The following is a 3,971-nucleotide window of genomic DNA, read 5'->3' on the forward strand; positions in this document are numbered from 1 at the left end:
TCCCTAATCAGTCCTTGCCTTTCCAAATACATGTACATCCTGTCCCTCAGGATTCCCTCCAACAACTTGCCCACCACTGAGGTCAGGCTCACTGGTCTATACTTCCCTGGCTTGTCTTTACCACCCTTCTTAAACAGAGGCACCATGTTTACCAACCTCCAGTCTCCTGGCACCTCACCTGTGATTATCGATGATACAAATATCTCAGCAAGAGGCCCTGCAATCACTTCTCTAGCTTCCCACAGAGTCATATTCCAGCGTCTGCAATAATTTGCTCCAACATTTCCAATCGGGCCTTGTAGCTCCAATTTTCCATCCCCGGCAACATTCTCCAGACCAACAATGTCCTTCCTGTGACGTGGTGTCCAGAACTACACACAATACTCCAGCTGTGGCCTCATCAATGTCTTATACAAATTAATCATCATATCCTGACTTTTGTCCGGATTCTGTTACATTTCAGAGGCAAGTTACAAGTTATGAGAACTGAAATCAGCCATGATCTTATCAAATAGCACAGCAGGCTTGAGAGGCTGAATGGCCACATTTGTTCCTATTTCTTACATTATAATCCTATCAAATGGCAGAGCAGGATTGATGGCCAGAATAGTCTTCTCATGTCATACGCTTGTATTCAGTTTCAGGCAGTTTTCAGCTCTCCTTTTTCAGTTTACTGCATAAATATGATTCCATTTTATATCAGAAACATTCCTGGAGATAATAGTTCCATATGCTCCGATCCAAGGGGATGCTGTTAAACAAGACATGAAAACCCTTAACATCACTTGTACTTAACATCAGTGGGAAACCTTAGCTGACAGCTGAAGCAAACAGCAGCTGTGGGCAGGAGCTAGCCACCACCGTGACACTGGGCTTCAGAATCTGCAAAGCAGATGCCAACGCTCAAAGAAGATATCAGCAGGGATCATTCCACAACACTGGCAAGGGACAACTTCATGGGTGGCACTTGTGGCCGACTCTGTCTTTCTGGAATTGGCTGGTTTCGCCATCAAAGGAAATGCTGCATTTCAACTCATCTGACCTCATCCAAATTGTGAGGCAGCAGTTCCATCAAATACAAAAATTGTGGTGCTGGAAAAGCACAGCTGGTCAGGCAACATCTGAGGAGCAGGAGAGTTGATATTTCAGGCTTAGGCATCTGCATCTGCAATCCTCGCTTTCTTCTGCAGTTCCATCAGCTCTCACAGATGGAAGAATGCCCAATCAAAATAAACATATAAAACTCTTCAACACAGTGAGCATCTTTCACAATCCAGCCACTGGCAATCAGCTAGGAAACTTAAATTGCTGATGCCTCTGCTTCCAGTTTTGGCTGTCAAGTGAGGAGGTGGTGGCATAGTCGGAATATCACTAGTCTAGCAATTTACAGCGTCTGAGGAGCAGGAAAATTGACGTTTCAGGCAGGAGCCCTTCATCAGAAATGAGGCTGGAAGCCTCTGGGGTGGAGAGATAAATGGGAGGCATTTATCTCTCCATCCTGGAGGCTCCCAGCCTCATTCCTGATGAAGGGCTCCTACCGAAACGTTGATTTTCCTGCTCCTTGGATGCTGCCTGACCTGCTGTGCTTTTCCAGTAACACTCCAATCGTGACTCTGATCTCCAGCATCTGCAGTCCTCACTTTCGCCAAGTAGCTTACAACCCCAGGCTAATGTTTTGGAGAAATGGTTTCAAGTCCCACCACTCTTACTCTGATGCCCTTTAGGGGAAGAAATCTGCTTCGTCTGGCATACACGTGAATCCTGACTCACAGCAATCCAATCTATTGGGAAGGTCATTAAGCACCGGCCTAGCCCAGTGATATCCACATCCTGTGAATGAATCAAATATATAGGGATGGTGAAATCTGACCCTTACACTTGTTAGAAGCAAGAAAAGCTTCCTTCCCTAAAAAAGACATTAATGAACCAGATAGGCATTCGCAACAATTAATGATAGTTTCATGGACACCATTAGTGAGACTTATTTTGAATTCCTGACCTGGTTAATTGAATTGAAATGATTGAAATCGGCCATTTGTACGCATATCCCCTGAGCATGATCCTGAGCTTCTGGTTCACTGGTCTGACGTCAGTACCTCCACAACATCAGCATCCTCTGAATAGCAAGACTGAAATGATGGAAGCTCTCTTTATCATTGGACCCAGCTTTCTCATATCCTGCTCTGTATCAACCCACAAACAATTTTGCACTACCTAAACCGAACCTGTACCTCTTAAAGGCAAAATGTATTTTGAGTAGTTTTAGATTAGATTAGATTAGATTACATTAGATTATATTACAGTGTGGAAACAGGCCCTTCGGCCCAACAAGTCCACACCGACCCGCCGAAGCGCAACCCACTCATACCCCTACATTTACGCCTTAACTAACACTACAGGCAATTTAACATGGCCAATTCACCTGACCTGCACATCTTTGGATGGTGGGAGGAAACCGGAGCACCCGGAGGAAACCCATGCAGCCACGGGGAGAACATGCAAACTCCACACAGTCAGTCGCCTGAGGCGGGAATTGAACCCGGGTCTCTGGCGCTGTGAGGCAGCAGTGCTAACCACTATGCCACCGTGCCGCCCACAGTGGTGCAGGTGTTGGAAGTCATTCTAAGAAGGAGTTAGCTTGGAAAAGGTACAAGAAAGACAACACGTAGCAGAAAGCATGTCCCAAAGTTCCCTGACATACTGGTGGAATCTTTGTGAGAGGAGGTAGACAAACAGAGAGACATCCTATACCCACATGGAGCTATGAGATCTGTTCCAGAACTTTCTGTTTTTATTTCAGATACCCAACATCTACAATACTGAGGATTCTGGGTAATCCAAGATGGAGGACAGGAATAATTTCTGGATATAACAGACTGTTCCTTTTTTGAAGTATTTTAGGGTTTGGAGGTGATTTCCTCAAATTCCAGGAGCAGTAATTACTATTTTACATGCTGTTGCATTGTTTTGGAGAAAAAACAAAGTCAAAAAAACAGCATTTTTAAAAGGGAGAAGGACCGGCAATAGGCAGCACGTGGTCTGCGCAGGACAGAGAGAGAAAGAAAATCGCACTGCTAACTGACATAGCAGTGAACCTGCTATTTGAATTCATGTATTGCTGGACATCAGAGAGCATCTAGGAAAACTTAACAAACAGCGAAATTCGTAACTGATCTTGGAGAAACCTGTTTGGGAGAGGTCACAGCACGGAAAAAGATAAGTGAATAGTTTTAAGTAGAGCCTTGCTGTAAATCTACAGTAGTGAGTAGAGTGGGTTCTTTCTTGATTATATATTTTATTGAGATATATCTCTGAAGTCATAAATATTAAGTTAGCCTGGAGCAGTGTTTTGTAGAGGAATAAGACGGTGCTATTTTTTGGGACTGCAGATTGAAAGAAGTAAAAATGGCCTTTAGTAGAGTAATATGCTCTTCTTGTTGGATGTGGGAGTTTAGGGAGAGTTTACGTGTTACTGAGGATTATATCAGCCATAAATGCCATTGGTTGTGAATCCTATCAGATCGAATGGATCGTTGCAGTTACAGTTAGAGGCAATGAGAAATTTACAGGAGCAAGTGGGCATGATGGATGGAACTTATAGGAAGGCAAAAAAGCTGCAGATAGATGGGTCAACTCCAGGAAAGGTAAGAAAGGTAGGCAGGTAGTGCAGGAGTCTTCTGTGGCTATCTCCATTTCAAACACGTATGCTGTTTCGGAAAATGCAGGGGGTGATGGATTCTCAGGGGAATGTAGCACAAACAGCAAAGTTTCTGGTATCAAGACAGGCTCAAATGTAATGAGAAGTACACCAGGTTCCAAGCGATTGATTGAGTTAGGGGACTCTCTAGTCCGAGGCACAGACAGACGTTTCTGTGGCCAGCAGTGAAAAATCAGAATAGTGTGTAGCCTCCCTAGTGCCAGGATTGAGGATATCTCAGAGAATGTGCAGAATGTTCTCAAAGGGGAGAGGG

At 44.3% G+C, this 3,971-nt stretch overlaps 1 protein-coding gene across 5 annotated transcripts in view; it reads right to left on the reverse strand.

The window, feature by feature from the left end:
• The window catches only part of LOC122564415 (genetic suppressor element 1-like), a 301,389-nt gene that overhangs the window by 138,278 nt on the left and 159,140 nt on the right, over positions 1–3,971 (reverse strand). The gene's annotated exons all lie outside the window — the stretch shown is intronic.

Source organism: Chiloscyllium plagiosum, chromosome 29, assembly GCF_004010195.1.
Source record: "Chiloscyllium plagiosum isolate BGI_BamShark_2017 chromosome 29, ASM401019v2, whole genome shotgun sequence".
In the NCBI taxonomy this organism is placed as follows: Eukaryota; Metazoa; Chordata; class Chondrichthyes; order Orectolobiformes; family Hemiscylliidae; genus Chiloscyllium; species Chiloscyllium plagiosum.